The 21,541-nt window shown below is 40.1% G+C and overlaps 1 long non-coding RNA gene across 1 annotated transcript; it reads left to right on the top strand.

Annotated features, from left to right (window-relative positions):
* The first annotated feature begins 1,026 nt into the window (after positions 1-1,026).
* Positions 1,027-20,142, top strand: LOC148874576 (uncharacterized). The gene is made up of 2 exons (XR_016105610.1): positions 1,027-1,595; positions 19,652-20,142. It is a non-coding gene; the product is annotated as an uncharacterized LOC148874576 (long non-coding RNA).
* Positions 20,143-21,541: the final 1,399 nt, after the last annotated feature.

Below are 21,541 nucleotides of genomic sequence, written 5' to 3'. Positions count from 1 at the left end.
ACATGATGAAATAATGTTGTATATGAACTCATTTTCATCTCACCTCTCTTTCCTTGTCTCGCCCCTCTTCCAACTCTGCCCTTCGCAAAAATCTCTATGTGCTTCTTTTTAGTCTTTGTTATTTCGTAATCTCTAACCTCACAACAAAGAAGGGCAGTTATCAGCATCCAATTTTTGCTCAGTCCGCCACCTGAGCCTCCAATTCACCCCAAACACCCGATCAGATCCTTCCAACCTCTCCGAAACACCCAAATTTCATCCCAAGAGCCCTTAAATCCACCGTTAAACCTATTCTATACCTATCCGGTGACCCCGATCGACCCCACTTACACCACCTGAACCATTAGATTAGACACAACCATCAGACCCGAGACATCCCAAAACACCTACCCATGAAATTTGAACTCAAGATTCTTTCTTTTACCCATCCATCAAACAAAGATTCAATTTCGATCATTCTCGTACCTACAACTCATATCCACTTGATCCGAACACATCTAAACCAATCAAACATTTCCAATCACCCCAAAATACCAAAAAAATTCCCTACATATGAAATTCCAACCCAAAAAACCTTCATTTACCCTCGATCACACAAATATTCTATTTCGAAGCCCCAAATTAACTAAATCAAACCCTTTCCAGATCTAACTAATCCAGGCCCAGTTGGTTCAATCTAGCCCCACCAATCGACTCAGAATGTCCAAAAACCCCACCCCATGAAATTTCATTCAAAACTACCCCTACTTGCCTATTCATCTAAAAAGATTCCATTTTGGTCGTTCTTATTAGCCCTCACACGCAGAACCCCATCAACGGTTAGACCCATCTCAACCCTCCACCTTCCTCACCCAAATTCTCAACCATTCATCCAAAACCCCGATTTGAACCAAGAACCCGGTTCAACCTCTGGACTCGGTTTAACTCAATTTGTCGAAAATTACCAAAATACCCTCTAATTTCCCAAAATTTACAAAACACCTCCTGGCACCATTTAAAAGACACCGACCCCTTCATTTTCGCCCTAAGCGAGGAAGCAGAGAGAGAGAGAGGGGGAATCCACAGTTTGGAGGCACTGTTCATTTCCCTCTTTATTCGAACCAGAGCGGCAGCAGCTCGGCGATAAAACCCACCCTTCATCGGTTTCTCCCTCTTTCTCCTTCCTCCTCCCCCCTCTTTTTTCTTCTTCTTCTTCTTGATTCTCTCCCCTGTTCTTCCAGATTGCTGCTGCAACTCAAAGCAACGACGACCAACTTTATTCCTCATTCTCTCCTTTCGTTTGACATTTATTGTCCTCCTCCTCTTCACTCCATTCACGTTAAAAAAGGCCCGAATACTTCATCTTTGCCCTTATCAAAAAATCACTGTGGAGAGCACTATTCATCGTCTTCTCCATCAAACTCGTTACAACGGCTGCGAGCCTCCCTCTTCTTACTACGGAGGCTCAGTAGTCCAAGTTTTTGATAGCGGCAACAGCTCAACCGTGTAATCTCAGGGATTAGAAGCAAGGATTCAGTGCCTTCTCGAACCTTCCTCGTCTACTCTCTCAATTCCCCGATCAGCAATCATTCGATTTCAGGCCGAACATATCTCGGGTAAGTCCGTGATTTCTTTTCTTATTTTCTTAGACACTTCATTTTCAACCCCTGATGTGTTGAGATCTAAGAGAGAGAAAAGGGCAATGTAGCTAGTTACAGTCTCTACTAGTTTTCTAAGTTCTGTCTCGATGCTTCTTTTTAGCTTTCTGTTCTTATGATCGCTGTGTGCGTTTGTGTTAGAATTAAAGTGCATTCCAATTTCATTAAGTGTGGATTCGAGCATCCCCTATTTTCTCTGATGATTAATCTCCTGTTTGCTATGTTTTCTCTTGCTTCATTCTACAGAATATTTGCTCATTTCTTGTATTATTTTTAGTCTAAGTGCGAGGGTTGAGATTTCAGATTCTGAAACATGTGTTCAACAAGCTTACTATTTGCCATATTTATGTCATTAAAATTGATGCTAGCACTAGAATTCTTTTGTGTTATTTGATATTTTATCACTGTGTTTTCTTGGGAGTTGGGTGAAGCAGTCATCGGGTTCCTTTTCTTCTAATGAAGATGAAATGAGAAGCATCAGATCTGATTAGTTGTTATAGTGACAGTGAACTATAGTCGGAGTTGATAGTCAGTGGGAGGGTTTGGATTACCGGGATTCATTTTATCAGAAATAAAATTAATTCAAGAAAGAAGAAGTTAACAGAGCTGGAATGATCCACATTTGTATGCGGATTAGGATGAGATGGGAAGAATCTCAGTCATAGAAAAACGAAACAGATTGATAAAAAAGATATAAAAGTGAAAATCTGTAATAACAAATGTGATCAATAGATGCAGGTGTTTAGCTTGATAGATAGGATATATTTTCATGGGAGAATAAGCTATTGAAAGTAGAAACAATAATAGAAAAGTGAAGTAAAATAAAATAATAAAAAAAGAGAGAGAAGAAAAAGAAAAATAAAAAAAATAAAAATGTAAAACAAATTTTCAAAAAATATAAAAAGTAATTATGAACAATAAATAAATAAATAGGGTTCCATAAGAAAATAAAATAAATGAATAAATAATTCAAAATAAAAAAAAATAATAATAATAAAGAAAATAAATAAATATATGTAAATAAAAAAGGAGCATTTTCTTTTGCGTAGGCTTTTTATTTTTTTATTTTTTTCTTGTTGGTTTATTTTCTTTATTGTTATTCTGCATGTTTAATTGTATTACATTTGCCTAGAAATCACCATGTGGGCCCCACCTTTGGACAGGGAGGGGGTGCCTAACCCCTTCCCTCTCCCATTTGAGTCTTACCTAGGCTGGTTTAGCCGGTGCCTCGGGCTTTGGAGTCACTACAAAGCGATAAATAATTTTAACACCCTTCCTGGAGGTCCCATCACCTCCATTTCTACATCTGATGGGTGGCGACTCCATTTTCAGCCCAGGTGGCAAGTGAGCCTTTTTTTTCCGACGCTCACACACGCTGTCCTCTTTGCACACCTCCATAGTTGATTGAACGTGTCCACTTGCACGTTCTCGATGCCTATTCTATAGGCAGGCTACATCCCCTGTACGCACTGTTCAACGAAGCCCTTCTTCGTGGCATTCTCCTTGAAGACATAGTGAGTTAACTTCTGAAACTACACTACATATGCTAGGAGATCTTCCCCTGTACGTTGCTCTCTTGTTCCACAAGTCGGTCATCGTCAGCTTCCTCTCCAGGGTGAACCATGTTATGGGCCTGGGAATAGGATCTTGTCACGGGTCGGTCCACGGGGAAAACCTCCTGTTTTCCCTTGTTCCTCTCTTTTCTTGAAGAACCTATCTTGCCGCCCTAAGGGTGATTTGTTCAAGAGATCACCAACTCTCCTTTTGCTCTCTTTCTTGACTAAAATTTTCGATGCCTTTATTGAATAATATCAGCTCCTTAAATAGGAGATTACAAGAGATAAGAGTCCTACTTTTAGGAAGACTCCTTGCTAATTAGGAAGACTCCCTACTAATCTATGCTACTGAACTGATAAGATAAGACTGAACTGATAAGATAAGATAAGACTCCCTTAATCTATCATACTGAATTGATAAGATAAGATAAGACTCTCTACTAATCCATACTACTGAACTGATAAGATAAGATAAGACTCCCTACTAATCCATACTACTGAAAACAATACTGAACAGATAAGATAAGAACTGTATCTAGCTAGAATTAGATAAGATGAGAATTAGCAAATCTTGCTCCCTTTACTGTTGCTGTTGGCGGTGATATGTCTTCCCAATAAAAGCGTCCACATCATTACTCCCCTCTTGGACTAAGAGCTTATCCTCAAGCTCGAATTCAGGATGGGTGTCTTGAAACACAGTCAAAAGAATCCATGATAGGTGGAATGATTTTGCCCTCCTGGATCGGGTTCCAATGAAGAGGGTTCATCCTCATCTTCCTCTTGTTCCACCAGGAGGTAGAAAAGTCTCTTGCACTTGTGCCCTGTGGAGTAAAGTTCATCACAATTAAAACAGTGTTCCCTTGCCCTACGTTCCACCATCTCAGCCCTGGACAAGTGCTTAATAGGGGGTGCAACAACGCTGCTCCCCACACTGGATGCTGATCTAGAATTGTTGCTCGTTTGTGGTTTCCGTTCTTGGTTGGCTGTTGAAGATGGAGCCATTCCGAGTGGTTTCGGGGATGCCCATGTTGCTGGAGGCTGCCCTATACTGATACTTCCGCGGTTGAGTTGCAGCTTGCGTTCAAAAGCGCGAGCCAAATTCATAGCAGTAACCAGATTGGGGGGATTTTGCATCTCCACATCTACCCTCAAGGTTTCTGCTAACCCCGCGGTGAACATGTCAACCTGCTGGTCTGGTCGTACCGATGATGCTCTTGCAAGGAGGGTTTGAAACTGACGCTGATATTCAGCCACCGTTCCCATCTGTTTGAGGTTGATTAGTTCGCCTAATAGGTTGCTTGTTAATCGGGGCCCAAATCTGAGAAGGCAGTAGGATTTGAATTGGGTCCAATTGAGCCTGGGTTCCTCCTGCTCCAATTTATAAAACCAGAGCTGCACCTCCTTCGTCATGTGGAATGTGGCTAAGCTTACCTTGTCGCTGGCCCCTGTCCGTTGGTTGTGAAAGAACTGCTCACATCTGTACAGCCATCCCAAGGTATCGCTAGCGCCATTATAGGAAGGAAACTCCAGCATGCTGTATTTGAGAACGATTGCGGCTCCTTGGGCAATGACCTGCTGCTCGCCGAACGATTCTGCCATGTCTGGTCGATGGCCGTTTGTGGTTGCAGCCCCTTCTGGATTCCTTTCCTTGCTGGAAAAGTAACTCCATCAAGAGCCTTAATTCTCGGACGTCGTCCTTGATCTCGCGCACCTCCGTGCTGTTTTCCACGATCATGAGCTCCAGACCCTGAACCCTAGTCTTCAATTGCTCAAGGTCACCCATGACGCCTTGCTCTGATACCAAATTGTTATGGGCCCAGGAATAGGATCTCGTCACGGGTCGGTCCACGGGGAAAACCTCATGTTTTCTGTTTCCCTTGTTCCTCCCTTTTCTTGAAGAACCTATCTTGCCGCCCTAAAGGTGATTTGTTCAAGAGATCACCAACTCTCCTTTTGCTCTCTTTCTTGACTGAAATTTTCGATGCCTTTATTGAATAATATCAGCTCCTTAAATAGGAGATTACAAGAGATAAGAGTCCTACTTTTAGGAAGACTCCTTGATAATTAGGAAGACTCCCTACTAATCTGTCCTACTAAACTAATAAGATAAGATAAGACTCCCTACTAATCCAAACTATTGAAAACAATACTGAGCAGATAAGATAAGAACTGTATCTAGCTAGAATTAGATAAGATGAGAATCAACAAATCTTGCTCCCTTTACTGTTGCTGTCGGCGGTGATATGTCTTCCCCATAAAAAGCGTCCACATCAAACCAATTTTATAGGAATCTTTTGGCAAGTTCGACCCATGAGTCAATGCTTCCAGCGGTGAGATTGACGAACTAGGTATACGTGGGCCCTGTCAGGGACTTAGAGAACTTGCAGACCTTAAGATCTCCATCAAGAGCGAAGGATCCCAAGGCACCCTTGAACTTACTTATGTGCTCTTGTGGGTTTCCCTTTTGCTCGTCGTATTGCGGCCACCGTTGGGGAGGAGTGTAGCCTGCAAGGTAAGGTTTGTACAAGATTCGGTCGGAGTAGGGTTTTTGTAAAACGACCGAAGCTTGGGCTTGGTTACGGATTTCCACTACTAGCCCCTGAACATATTTTCTCAGCTTGTCCCGGCTGAGCGGGACTTTTGTTACCGGGTCCACTAAGGGAAGGATTCGGGACTGACCAATGGTGGGATGCCCCGTTTGTGTGGGCATTGGATTAGCTCTGATGGGCTGGTCAGGCACGGTGGGATTAGGGTTGGAGGCGTGATGATTGGCAAGGATGGTTGTAGGAGCGACGGTTGGGGTGAAGGGAGATTGTTCGGTTCAGGCCGCCTGTCGGAGGAGGATCTGTAGAGCGGCCCTCGTTTCATTCTACATCTGCTCGATTCTATCAAACCGGGCCTCGAATCGAGTCTCGAATTTATACACCTTATTCGAAAGGATTTCAATATCGACTTGGTTGGCCATCTCCGTCTCGTACTGGTTTCCAACCTCTGGGTTGGCATCTTCCGTGATGGTGTTGTCTTCTTCAGGATCAGTGAAAGGTTGATTCTACATGTGGCCATCCTTTGTGATCAAGGAAGCAACAAGAGATTCTAATGTAGGTGATGTGGTTAGGTTATGTGAGAGTGGTCTCCTTGAAAGACAAAGGAAGACCAAAAACAGGGAATCAACTAAAGGGTTAGGGCTAGAAAAAATGAAGAGACGGTTTAGCAAGGAATCTAATGATTGGATGGATCAATGGTCGAATGAATAGCTTGCGTTATGAGGTCCCAAAAGGAAGGAGCCAAAAGTGCTCGATTTCTATTGGGAAAGAGAATATTAGATTCATTGTCGGTCATTAAAGAGCACTACTTTCACTCGAGGATTCTCATAATCCACGCGTACTACTTCCTTTTGCATCCAATTTAACCGACGTGGTGCTGGTGGTGTCATCATATGGTGGGTGCTTTCTTTTACTAACCTATGTGGCACTTATCACACACATAACTTACACGGCGACCCGCTGTTCTGTAATGATCTCAAGTTCATCGCAAGGTCACGTGCCTCCGAAGTTCTTTGCAGAACTGCGCATACCTGAGGTTTATTGCAAGGTTGTGCACATCCAAGGTTCATCGCAGAAGTGCATGCATATAAAGTGCATCTTAGGTTTTCATCAACTAAAGTCCGTTTTGGCTCGTGCCAAGTATGAGTTCATCACAAAAGTGCGATGAATCGTACGTTCATCGCAGGCGATCAATGAGTTGTGGGCTCATTGCGAGCATCCATATGGTATCGATTTGGTATCTTTTGTACTTTGAAGGACTGAGTGAGCACTATATACCTACAGTATCCATAACACACTGAGCATCTAATAAGAGTGCTGGAAGTCTAAAATTTGGGTTAAACATCAATTGGCCAAGGAGACATCCATAACCCTTGTAAGACAACAATATGCTAACAATAGAAGTCTGTTCTACATTTTGTGAGGTTGGACCAACTCGCTCATATGTGGTGGAAATTAAAACTCCTAAAGTGCCTTTAGCCTAAGAGATTAAATTCCATATAAATATATGATACATTCCTCCATACTAGAAACTACCAATCCTTGCCCTTTTCAAAGCTAAGATAGGATCAGAAAAGAAGAAATTCCCCATATGATGAAATGGAGAAGAATGTAATGGTAGTAATCAACATGTAACAAAAATGGAAGGGTTGATTGGATATATTCAGTTTTTCCAGAGCGGTTGAGTCTACACAACATTTGGGACTTGGTTGCTAACCAATAATTATTATTATGAGAGCTACTGTTTATTTTTGAGTTCCAAGCTCCCTAAACTAGGCTTTTCCCGTGAATGGTTTTAACTCCAACTTTTGGGTAAATTATTAGATCATCTACAAAATGCCTTTGTCCAAATTTGGCATAACTACTAGGAAGGCTATCACATGTTGACCATTACAATATTACAATGATCACAGTAATGTTCTTCCATTCTATTTTACAGTACACACTTTATGCTTATACTTTTTTTGGTTCCAGTTCTTCAATCTCCCTATAACTTGTTCATATATTATTCTTATGGCCAATGTGCTTCCTTATCTTTTTTTAACTATAATGTAAAGAATTTCAATAATAACTGAACAAATGATATAAAACTCTGCTCCCTACAATCCGATGCCCAAAACATTAACTTTTCCTTACAAAAAGAAATTCCAAATCAAAGAAAACTAGGATGTCTATTTCTAAACAAAGGGTATGAAAGAATGGTAGGATCCATCTAATGGACGCCAAAAGGTTGCGGAATGGGTGGGCGAATTTTAAAAATTTTCCTACCTTCTCCCAACTGGGAATCGTATTCCCTAAATTTAGAATACAATATTCAAGGATCCTATTTGAATCATAATCGAACCAGATCTGAACCAAAAAGAAAAATGGAGGATTATACCTGATCCGGAGAAACAATATCTCCCAAAGTTGGTGTTCACGCCCAAAGAAGACACCAATATCCGCTCCTGCTCAAGATGACACAGTTGTGGGTGGAACGGAACCAGCAGGGTGCGTCCTACACACTGGATCTTTCGCAAGAACCCTCTGGAAACTCTGAACACCGAATCTTTTTCAGTCTTTCTTGCAAAATTGATGTCAAGAACTGATTTCTTGACTTTTGTTACAAAGATCAAATCTTGTAAGAGGGAATGGCGGCGGCTGGAGGAGAACTCCTGGGACGAAGATGGCTGAACTGTTTCTCTTCTCTCTGGAGTCTGTGTGAGATCTAATCTCAGTTCGCAGGTTAATTTCTTTTCTCTAAACCCCTGGTTCGAAATCTGATATATTTCTCTTGGGGTTTCTCCTCTTTGCTTCTTGATTAAGAAACCTCCTAATTAGGAGTTATCCCAGTCCAAATCAGTATTTGGATAGGGTATTATCTTAATCCTATCTGTAGATTAAGTTAGCTTACTCCTGATCTTATCAGGAGGTTACTAGATTCAAATCTGATTTGAATTTGGTCTCCTAGAGTGGATAAGGTTAAAGGCCCAATCCTTTTACTAACATAAATCTCAGATTCGCCCCATAGATGGGTGATTATATCAGCCCAGCTCGAAATTGGCTTTTGGCCCATTAAGTGTTCAGTGCTTAACTAGTTTCTAGTCTGCTGCCCAATTGGGATTTTTTGTATGGCGTGGGACCCAAGCATTGATTTACACACCAGTCACATGGGTTCAGCCTAGCCTTTGTCACAAGGCCCAGCCGAATTCACTGAAAAACTCAGTAAACCCTTGAGCCCATCATATGGACCTTATGAGCCCAACACTTACATTAAGTGGTCCCTGGGCCAAACCATCTTATAAAAAACCCAGGGACTGTGGGCAGGTGCAAGATTAGCCCATCAGGCATTATCCTAAATGGTCTTACACTTGACCTCTCAGCCCTTAATGATCAAGCACTGCCCGACAAGAGATGACCTCTCCCTCGGTTGTAAGGAACAGTGTCGCACTCTCTACTCACATGGATCCCGGGAATTAAAACCATTTGCAAACATTTCAAAATCGTACATATATATATATATATATATATATATATATATATATATATTAATTTTTGCAAAACAAAATTCCAACGATTGAAATCAACTGCCGGCAGTTTGGTTTCCATCAGAGAGAGTGCCTTTCCTGATCATTATCTTTGTCCGACAAAGGGGCTGATCCTGTCACTATGATCACCCACTTAGATGAATTCTCAGACTGTCCCAACATACCCAGGTCTTGATCCCCATCTAATGATCTCACTGATTGGCATATCGAAGGAGCCCGATCCGACACTTAGTGAAGTGTCATAATTGAGTCTAGGGGTCAGGTGTAACTTTCCAGTTTTGCCCATCTATCTCCAAGGTCTAGGGCAATACTGGAAATCTGGTCCAGTTCAAGGATTCAAGTAATCCCATACTGCATGTGCCTTGGGTCTTATCGTGGTGGCTGAGATAGGCCATCCCAACACTTGGTGGCACATCAGTATCAGCCTTGGCAGGATAAATCTCCCCAGACTTATCCAATGGCTGTGAACATTTAAAACTAACACGTCTCTATAAGTGTCCAGTTTTAGGGTCTTACACAGAATTATACCAAACAACATGAATCAAACATGCACGTTATTTATTTACACTAAATGTCCAAAGTACATCAAATCGGATTGAAGTTAAGGGCATACAAAACTGTCTAACAGCTCCCACTTGCTCTTAGGTCCAATCTGGTACAAGCCGGAGTCCCATACTTTCCACGTGTTTCTCAAACACATTCTGTATCAGTGGCTTAGTCAATGGGTCTGCCACATTATCCGCTGATGCTACCTTCTGAATTAGGACGTCCCCTCTACCAACGATCTCCCGCAGTACATGGTACTTCCACTCGATGTGCTTTGACTTCGAGTGGGCCCGAGACTCTTTAGCCTGGGCGATGGCTCAATTGTCGTCGCACAACAACGGGATGGGTGATGTGTTGGACGGAATCACTCCCAATTCGTGTATGAATTTCTTCATCCACACAGCTTCCTTGGCAGCTTCACTTGCGGCAATGTACTCGGCCTCGGTTGTGGAGTCTACAGTGGACCCCTGTTTGCTGCTTTTTCAGCAAACAGCACACGATCCTATTGTGAAAACATACCCAGATGTAGACTTTCTATCATCTGGATCCAATTGGAAATCGGCATCAGTATACCCTAGAACTTGTAGTGAACCACCCTCGAATACCAGACAAAACTCTTTTGTCCTCCATAGGTATTTGAGTATGTTCTTCACAGCAGTCCAATGCTCCTGCCCTGGGTTGGCCTGGAATCTGCTTACCACACTCACCGCCTGAGCTGTGTCCGGGCGAGTGCACAGCATGGCATACATGATGCTCCCTACGGCTGAGGCATAGGGAACGTCTCTCATGCCCTCAATCTCCTCAGAAGTCTTGGGAGACATCTTCTTGGAGAGAGTGTGACTCCGTGCCTGAAAGGAACGTTTCCTTTCTTGGAGTTCTCCATGCTATATCTTTTGACAATTTTGTCAATGTAAACAGCCTGGGATAATCCAATTATCTGCTTCGATCTATCTCTATAGAGTCGAAGACCCAGTATGTATGAAGTTTCTCCAAGATCTTTCATGGAGAACTGTTGTGATAGCCATACCTTGACCGAAGTCAACATTCCTACATCATTCTCAATGAGTAGGATATCGTCCACGTACAACACCAAAAAGATGATCTTATCCCCACTGGACTTCCTGTAAACATAGGGCTCATCCGGATTCTGCTCAAAGTCAAACGTTTTGACAGCAGAATCAAAACGGATGTTCCAACCCCTAGAAGCCTGCTTAAGTCCATATATGGATCTATTAAGTTTACATACCAAGTGTTCTTGACCAGCAGCAATGAAGCCTTGCGGCTGCTGCATGTAGATATCTTCATTAAGATCTCCATTCAAGAACGCAGTTTTGACATCCATCTGCCAAATCTCGTAGTCATGGTACGCTGCTACAGCTAGCAGGATTCTAATGGATTTGAGCATGGCCACGGGCGAAAATGTTTTCTCATAATCGATACCTTCTTTCTGAGTGTACCCTTTCGCCACCAAACGAGCTTTGTAGGTCTCAATCCTGCTATCGGGGCCCTTCTTCCTCTTGTAGATCCATTTGCAACCAATTGCTTTTACCCCGGAGGGCGGATCTACTAGAGTCCAAACTCTATTGGTCTCCATTGAGTCCATCTCAGCTCTCATGGCCTCCACTCACTTCTGGGAATCTATGTCTAACATAGCTTCCGCGTAAGTCACGGGATCCTCTTCACTAGTCAAGGCTTCCACTAGGTAACTATCCTGGTCATAACCATATCGGACTGGTGGCCTAGATACCCAAGTGGATTTTCTAGGTTGGTCACTACGTGGAACTTGTGGGACATCTCCCACTGCACCTGAGCTCTCCTCATCAAGAACTATTTTCTGATGATGGGTGTCCAGGATGTATTCGATTTCTAAGAATTGGGCGTTTCGATTGCAGAACACTTTCTGTTCGCTTGGGTCATAGAATAGATATCCCACTGAATCCTTTGGGTAGCCTATAAATAGGCAACGACTGGTTTTGGATTCCAACTTGTCCGCACTTGTTCTTTTAACATGTGCAGGACAACCCCAAATCTTCAAGTGTCTTACACTTGGCTTCCTTCTGGTCCATAGTTCATATGGAGTTTTCGGAACTGATTTGGTTGGAACTCGATTCAGCACGTAGATAGCAGTCTCTAATGTGTATCCCCAAAAGGATGTGGGTAATTCTGAGCGTACGAAAAGTGACCGGACCATGTCCAACAAGGTCCTATTCCTCCTCTCTGAAACACCGTTGAGTTGAGGTGTAGCAGGAGGAGCTAATTGTGACACTATCCCGTTGACCTTTTAGTAGTCCCTGAATTCGTCAGAGAGATACTCGCCACCTCGATCTGATCGAAGGGCCTTAACTTCTCTCCCTAACTGTTTCTCGACTTCTTGTCTGAACTCTTTGAACTTTTCAAATGATTCAGACTTGTGTCTCATTAGGTACATGTAACCATATCGAGAAAAATCATTTGTAAAGGTGATGAAATACACGTGTTGATTTCGTGTCCTAACACTTAGGGGACCACATACATTAGTATGCAGTAGGTCAAGTGTGCCTGCAGATCTTTCAGGCTTACCGTCAAATGGCCGCTTAGTCATCTTACCTTAAAGGCAAGGCTCACAAGTGGGAAGATTTTCTACGGTTAGAAAATCCAAAGGACCATCCTTTACCAACCTTGTGATTCGGTCAATACCGATATAGCCAAGTCGGTAATGCTAGAGGCACGTGGGATTTACTGTATCACGATTTCTTTTCTTGGGATTTTCGACCGATGTAGTTTCGGTTAAGTTAGTTTCCAGAGAAGGATGTAGAACATAGAGACTGTTCTCCAGTTCCCTGCATGCGATGAATTTGTTATTCCGTTTAACAGTAATCATATTACTAAAATAAACAGTATATCCATCAGCACACAGTTTAGAAACATAAATCAAATTTCTTCTCAAGTTTTGTACATAAAGACAATCTTTAAGTACAAGATCTAGCCCGGATCCAAGGGTTTCGAGTTCGTTAATGTAGCCCATCATCCGAAGACAATGGTCATGAACTTTCTGCCCCTTGGACATCTGCGCGGTCATACATTGTCTTTAGATTGTCCAATATGTCTTTGGATAGTTCGATCTGATCGAACTACCTCTGTATTGAGTTGTCTAGTGAGGCAATGACAAAACAACGGGCTAGGGAGTTCTTATCCTCCCAATCTTGGTAGTCCCTCCTACGGGCCTCAGAAGCCCTATCACCCGGACGCTCTGGGGCAAGATTTTTCACCACTTTATCTAACTTTTCGGAAGTTAGGACCAACATAAGATTTTTGCAACAATCGGCATAGTTTGGGCCCTTAAGCTTGTTATCGTCTAGAAGTTTTGCGAATTGACCGTTTGCCATTTTCTGATAAAACAGCAAAATCGTTAGTCCACAACCTTAGTTTGATTCATGTTACCTACATAGACATGGTTTTTAATCTATGTTCCATTCCCATTTGTTCATCTATGAGACTTCCCTCCTTTCTCAGTGACGGAGACGACGAAAAAAAGTCTCTAGAAATGTGGGAAATCACATGGGGTGCGTGAATCCAACTGTTTCAGCTGCATAACCCAACCACCTTTCTGTGACGGATTATATCCACTCATCAAATGAGTTTCCCTTTGGCCTCTGTCAGACAAGGTTTAGAGCCGTTTTCAGGTAAACCTTTCTGTCCAGTGAGTGCTCACCCATCATATTCAGGTTACGCCAAGGTACCGTGAGAGAGTTCCCATTTTCTGGTGAAGCCCCTCCCACATCGGTCTATGACGCCCCAATCATCTTATGAAACACTCTGACAGATCCAACAGCAAATGGATAGCCCAATTTTATGGTGCGTTTTCTCATTACTGAAGGACCCATCATTGTGCTAATGACGGAAGGCCTTTAGAGAGTCCATCATATGGATCTCCCTATCACATGCACTCATATTTGCTGGAGGGAACAAAATTATGCCCTAGTTCTAATTTTAGGTCAAACCAAAGTGGTTCCCACTAACTTTCATAAAGTCAAATTTCTGGTGGGCCTTAATCGGCTAGGGTTCTGTACGCATCCCTTTTCAGGGTTGTGGGGCCCACCAAGCAGGGAGGGGTCATCCAATGACCTTAAGGGACACCATGGCAATGATGTACATTCATCCATGGTGCGCGCAAGAGCCACTAACGAGTCTTCATGGGCCAAGTGCTTATGGCCCACGGTCGCAACACATCAAACATCCAAACATCACATGTAAAGGAAGAATTGATCCAATCAATTAACTGTTGTAAAGCCCATTGAATAGTCCATTTAAAATCCATAACATTAACAATTAATGTCTACTAGGTGTATGGGCTGAATCGCAGTTAGCAGTTCGGCCCATACAGCTTTTCTCACACGGGTGGGCTTTTGCCGTTTTAACCTTTTAAAACTGGGCTTTACAGGTGGGCCGAATTAATCCCTGTAATTGAACATTAGATTTGGAACAAAAGGTGTGAGAAAAATGGACTGAAAAATAGTCCCCTTCGAACCCCAGATTTGGTCCAAATAGGTTTGGTCCAATCTAGTCTGAAATGGTCTGGAACTGATTTTCAATTCAAGAATTAATTCATGAAAGATCTGAAATTAATAATTTTGATTTTAAGCAATCACAAATCAAATATGGACTGTTCGCACCACCTATAAAACAGAGGTTAATCACTAGAGTTGCAGTTTCACAAACTGCAAATCGCAAAAAGCGATTTCTCTATCTGCAAATCTCCAGCGCCGCCTTCTTCTTCCTTCTTCTTCAATCAAGAAAAAAATAAAAAACAGAAATTCTATTTCTATTAATTTATTACATTCTTGATCAAATCCTATACATTCAGTCTAGAAAAATAAAAAAAAATTATTTACAGACCGAATTAAATAGAATAAAGAAAAAGGGTGCGCAGACCATCTGCGCCAAAACTGCACTGCGATCTCCAGGTTTGAACAGCCCATTAAATCAAAAATAAATAAAGAACAATTCTAAATAAAATTTGGATTTAATAAAATTAATTTCAGATCAATCGCCCTTAACAAGAAACAGTTTCTTGAAATAAAGAAAACAATCTGTGCAAATCTTGGCAGAACTGCTGCTATCCATCTGCGCAGGTTCAGATCTGATTTTCTTTTGGTTCAAGATTCGAACCCGTGGCTCTGATACCACTGAAAGAATGGTAGGATCCATCTAATGGACGCCAAAAGTTTGCGGAATGGGTGGGCGAATTTAAAAAATTTTCCTACCTTCTCCCAACTGGGAATTGTATTCCCTAAATTTAGAATATAATATTTAATGATCCTACTTGAACCATAATCGAACCAGATCTGAACCAAAAAGAAAAAGGGAGGATTATACCTGATTCGGAGAAACAGTATCTCCCAAAGTTGGTGTTCATGCCCAAAGAAGACACCAAGATCCGCTCCTACTGAAGATGACACAACTGTGGGTGGAACGGAACCAGCAGGGTGCGTCCTACACACTGGATCTTTCGCAAGAACCCTTTGGAAACTCTGAACACCGAATCTTTTTCAGTCTTTCTTGCAAGATTGATGTCAAGAACTGATTTCTTGACTTCCTTTTGTTGCAAAGATCAAATCTTGCAAGAGGGAATGGCGGCAGCTGGAGGAGAACTCCTGGGATGAAGATGACTGAACTACTTCTCTTCTCTCTGGAGTCTGTGTGAGATCTAATCTCAGTTCGCAGGTTAATTTCTTTTCTCTAAACCCCTGGTTCGAAATCTGATATATTTCTCTTGGGGTTTCTCCTCTTTGCTTCTTGATTAAGAAACCTCCTAATTAGGAGTTATCCCAATCCAAATCAGTATTTGGATAGGGGATTATCTTAATCCTATATGTAGATTAAGTTAGCTTACTCCTGATCTTATCAGGGGATTACCAGATTCAAATCTGATTTGAATTTGGTCTCCCAGAGTGGATAAGGTTAAAGGCCCAATCCTTTTACTAACATAAATCTCAGATTCGCCCCATAGATGGGTGATTATATCAGCCCAGCTCGAAATGGGCTTTTGGCCCATTAAGTGTTCAGTGCTTAACTAGTTTCCAGTCTGCTGCCCAGTTGGGCTTTTTTGTATGGCGTGGGACCCAAGCATTGATCTACACACCAGGCACATGGGTTCGGCACAGCCTTTGTCACAAGGCCTAGCCGAATTCACTGAAAAACTCAGTAAACCCCTTAGCCCATCATATAGACCTTATGGGCCCAACACTTACATTAAGTGGTCCTTGGGCCAAGTCATCTTATAAAAAACCCAGGGACTGTGGGTAGGTGCAAGAAGTATTATCCTAAATGGTCTTACACTTGACCTCTTAGCCCTTAATGATCAAGCACTGCTTGACAAGAGAGGACCTCTCCCTCGGCTACAAGGAACAGTGTCGCACTCTCTACTCACATGGATCCCGGGAATTAAAACCATTTGCAAACATTTCGAAACCGTACATATACATATACATATACGTATACATATATATATATATGTATGTATATATATATGTATGTATATATATATGTATATATATATATATGTATATATATATGTATATTAATTTTTGCAAAACAAAATTCCAACGATTGAAATCAACTGCCGGCGGTTTGGTTTCCATCAGAGAGAGTGCCTTTCCCGATCATTACCTTTGTTCGACAAAGGGGTTGATCCTGTCACTATGATCACCCAGTCAGATGAATTCTCAGACTGTCCCAACATACCCAGGTTTTGATCCCCATCTAAGGATCTCACTGATTGGCATATCAAAGGTAGTCCAATCCGACACCTAGTGAAGTGTCATAATCGAGTCTAGGGGTCATGTGTAACTTTCCAGTTTTGCCCATCTATCTCCAAGGTCCAGGGCAATACTGGAAATCTGGTCCGGTTCAAGGATTCAAGTAATCCCATACTGCATGTGCCTTGGGTCTTACCCTGGTGGCCGAGACAGGCCATCCCAACACTTGGTGGTACACCAGTATCAGCCTTGGCAGGATAAATCTCCCCAGACTTATCCAATGGCTGTGAACATTTAAAACTAACACGAGTCTCTATAAGTGTCCAGTTTTAGGGTCTTACACAGAATTATACCAAACAACATGAATCAAACATGCATTTTATTTATTTACACTAAATGTCCAAAGTATATCAAATCGGATTGAAGCTAAGGGCATACAAAACTGTCTAACAGGGTAAACTGCCAACCAAGAATGAACTATCCCCAGAATTTTAAGTAAGATTTCTTCCTTTGAACCATCCCTAGAACTAGGATGTCTATTTCATGGCTAATATGCTTCCTTATTGTCTCAACTCTCAAGGGGTTAGCAATAAAAGAGATCTAGAACTAATGCATTCCAAGAGGAATCGAAGCTCCAATGCCTAAATGGGTTTTGAAAAAGATGCAGACTAGAAAATGATTTTCTTCAAAGAAAAAACCATCACTAATAGCTTGAAGAAGGAACAGGGGGTCAATTATTATGAAATGGTACAGATTTTTGCACTCATGGCAGTCCATAAAGACTTCAATCATAGTCATTAAATTGCTATACGTTCCAGTGAGACGGACAGGCTTCAGACCCCATTTTGTAAATTCTAACAAACTGATATTACAAAAAAAGTTAACAATTTTATAAGAAAGCCTCAGGCCCCTCACATGCTATTAGAGAATAAAAGGATATAATGCTGATTAAGGTAAAGGAGTGTAGAAATGCCAACTCAGTTAATACATAACTCAAGGAGGCAAAGTAAAATAATGGCAAGATCAGAGATGTTCTAACCTTGAGGCCATTAAGAAACTAGTCTATCCTTGAGTGCTGCAACAGTAGTAGACGAGGCGTAAGTATTATGACCAATTGCCATGTGAAACCTTGAGGCCATTAATGCAGACTTATGTGTAAGAACAAAGATGATAGATTTTGGAAAATAAGAAACATATACGTAACAATTGTTTTTTGAAAACTAAATTTTCATGTGTGACTATGATCATTACCCAAAACTATAAATTTTATGTTCAGCGTGAAGATCTATCTGTTACCAAAGTCCCTTGGAGTGTTGCACTTGAAACACTCCATCCTGCTATATGGGGTCAGCTTCCCAAAAACAAAAACTATATGGGTTCAGATAAATGAATCCTATTTTGTCATTTTTATTCAATGCATAAATTAAGTAAATTTAATTGGGGCATTGCCAAGTATGCATTGTAGATATAATGCAGACTTTTCAATAGAGGTGGACCAGGAAATTTAATTTCCTTGGGGGACGGTCACCTTATTGTAGGTTTTTTTTTTTCTTTGCATCATAAACCCTATGTTGGGTTTTTTTTTATCAGTTTTTCTGTTATTGGAGAGGGTCTAATATAAATAAATATTCATGTACATGCATAAGCACAGACATGTAGATAAAGGATAATGGTGTTATCACCATTATAAGAAAATACAAATACATGCTCATACCCATAGAAAATATAATAAATCTTAAAAAAGTGCAGGAAGAAAAAGATGAATGTAAGATTTGAAAACAACCAATGCAACCCAATAGTATTCTATTTAGGAAATTGTAGGATTGTATTCTATTGTGGAGCATGGAATTGTGAGAGAAGAGAGGATGTAGGACTGTACCTCAATAGTATTCTATTTAGGAAATTGTAGTTAAGCCATTTTGAAATAATTTTAAACTATTACTTGTATTTTTTGTATTTTTGGAAGCATTGAATTTTCAGATGAAAATGCAATCGCTGAGCTTATAAAAAGCCATTTGGAATCGTAGAAGAGCTTGCCTGCAATCAATAGTTCACTTTCTATGATTTTTTTTTGCTGCAAAAAATTATCATTAAACCAGACACAATTATGGACTCAAGATGAACTCTATTCTTTAAACCATGACCAGAATAGACAAATCAAAGTTTCATATTCTTATGATATAGATAGTTACCAATTGTTGTTTGAGCATACCTAACCATGCTGAAAGTACACAATGCATTGACCTAGCAAAGTGAATGAATATCTGGAAACTGTGACAAAGTAATTCAAAGGCTGCAAAGAAATTATTGAACTACTGAAAGGTTAAGGTCATATCCTTATCATAATCGTTGTAAGTTGCCTGAAAAATAGAGAAATGTTATGCACTCCTGCCCTCAATCTCTATCCATTTGAAGACAAGCAAAATCCGATTCTCTTGGTTTTTTTTAAATTTCCTAGGATCACAAGTTTTTGTTAATACTTGGCAGCTGAATTGGCATATCCAAAGGGGGCCATACAATCAAAATTTCAGAATTTACTTTGTTTTGTTTTAAGAAAAAGCAAATAAAACCTCTAGCCTCACATGGATTGATTTGGTGGTCTACATAAAAATAGGAAACAGAGTATAGTTACGATTAAAATTGAGAAGAAATAGGAGTGAAAAAAAAAGTTATAAAATCAAAACTTGTTGCTTTGTTATAGGGTTTTTTTTCCCTAAAAGTTTAATTTCATCCTAAAATCTGACCAAAACTTTAATTAAGGCTGTGTTTGGTTTGAAGGAAAAAGTAGGGAAACCTTTATATACTTTGTATAGTTTTCCCTACCTTACCCTTCCTTTCCCTACATTTTCCTTCAAACCAAACATAACCTAAATGTTCTATTTCAAACCATGTCAAAACCTCGATAGAATCAAATTTCAAATCCCTAATCCTAGCCCTAATGACTATTTAGGCTTTAATATCTATGCTTAATGATAAGCCGGTGGCTTACCCCATATGCTTCTTTATTGTAACTGGTGTTTGCAAACCTTACCTCATCAATTATTGGGTTGTACAAGACACCAATAGCTGTAACCTTTTTCAATTCTAAGATCAATTGACATGCAGACAAAAGCAAACCTACATGTATAAAGGCAACAGAACCAGGGTAAACAAAAGGAACGAAGAGGAGAAGAAACAAAGATTGATTTGAGTAGAAATGACGGATAATCCATGAACAAAATTAGTCGTTTCGTCAAGTGGATCAACAATACAACTTAAACTTTCCTCTGAAATCGAAGAATTCTCCTTTGCTCCAGACGACTCCTTATAACGACACTGAATGATGTAAAGATATCTCCGGAAATCCTTTCTGCTACAGGCCATCATTAATTAACAACAAGAAATGCAAACACTTGCCTTCCGAATTCCTGTGCTGCGTGGCCGTTGACAGTATTCAAACATTGTATGGACACAGGCCAATATTCTTACTTTTTATTTTTATTTTAACAGTATGCCTTTCATCATTCCGAACATTGTATCAATATTTTATTCCTCAGTTGGGATTGGAGCTATCAATGGACTATGAAAACTGATTCAATTACATTTGGCTGTTAAAACTTGCGTCTAATTAATGATTGGATCAAGATGTACAACTAATCCCATACAATCTTTCAAAATTCTGATTAAAGATTATAGATTTTTAATTAATACTAGTAAATGTATATGTGCATTGCACATGATAATTTCAGTAATAGCTCAAACATGATAATTTCGACATCCTTTTCTAAACCTATTATTAAAAGATAAATAATCAAAGCATGGTGTGGTTGTGGATTTAAATTTTTGATTTCCATTCCCATTGTTGATAAAAGTGATAATTATTATCATATCTATTTTTTTATATGATAAATATATGATATTAGATCTGTGCAATTTTTTTTTTTGTATTTTCCTTTATTGTTTTCATCAATTTTTAAGATTTTCATGTATAATTATGACATCATTTGTTGAGCATTTGACTCGAAGGAGAAGAAAACATGTTTGGGCAGCATTAAAATTTCTAATCCATTTTCTTAATTTATTTATAAAAATAATTCTTATTTATCACACTTATCTTTGTTTAATATGATAAATTTATAATATTTGAGATACGCTAATTTTTTACTATAAGCTTTTTTTTACTTCTATATATTTTAATAGTTATATTTAATTATGACATCATTGGTTGACCCATTTTACCCAAATGGTTTAATCATTAGGGGGTGCAAGTTGGATGGGTTGGACTTGATTTAAGTTCAACCTAGGCTCAAACCCTAAGAATTGTGTCTAAGGTTGTTCAATCCCAAGCCTAATTTGTTCAGTCCAAGCCCAACTACACAGGTTTTTGATGCACTTGGGTTGGGTTTAATCCAAGGCCATGCTCATGTTCTTAAATCAGCCCAAGCTATATTTTGACATATATGTAAGTGTTTTTGTATTTACATATGTATGCATATGTGCAAATATGTGTCTAAGGGCTAGGTTCGACCCCAACCTTAAGAGTTGAAAAGGCCAAACTTTTGGGCCCATCCAACCTAAGGATTGAAAATCTTAGCCCAGCATGTTTAAAAAAAAAAAATTGAGGTAGGTCAATCTGGGCTCTAGTTAGGCATGCCCAAGTAGACCCCTATGGACCATTGACCACTGCTTAGATGGAAAATAGTTTTCTTTACAAGTTGGTTTAATTTTTTATTCTATTTTCATCTTTAATAAGAAGAATTTTTATTTATCACACCTACTCTTTTTGACACAATGAATACATATTTTTTATTCACAATTCTTGTGTTTTTTTAATAATTCAATGCTTTTATCTTTTTTAAATTTTTATTATTTAATTATGACATCATGGGTTTACCCATTTGACCTAAAAGGTGAACCATGACCCACCCCTTGAATAGGAAATTAAATGGCTATCCCACCCCTTGAATAGGAAATTAAATGGCTATGTTTCTTGGTAGTTTTTAAATTTTGTATTTC

Source organism: Nelumbo lutea, chromosome 1 (assembly GCF_056320005.1).
Source record: "Nelumbo lutea isolate HS-2025 chromosome 1, American lotus-T2T, whole genome shotgun sequence".
Taxonomy (NCBI): domain Eukaryota; kingdom Viridiplantae; phylum Streptophyta; class Magnoliopsida; order Proteales; family Nelumbonaceae; genus Nelumbo; species Nelumbo lutea.
Note: the sequence above shows the minus strand (reverse complement) of the source record. Positions and strands in the feature narration are given on the sequence as shown.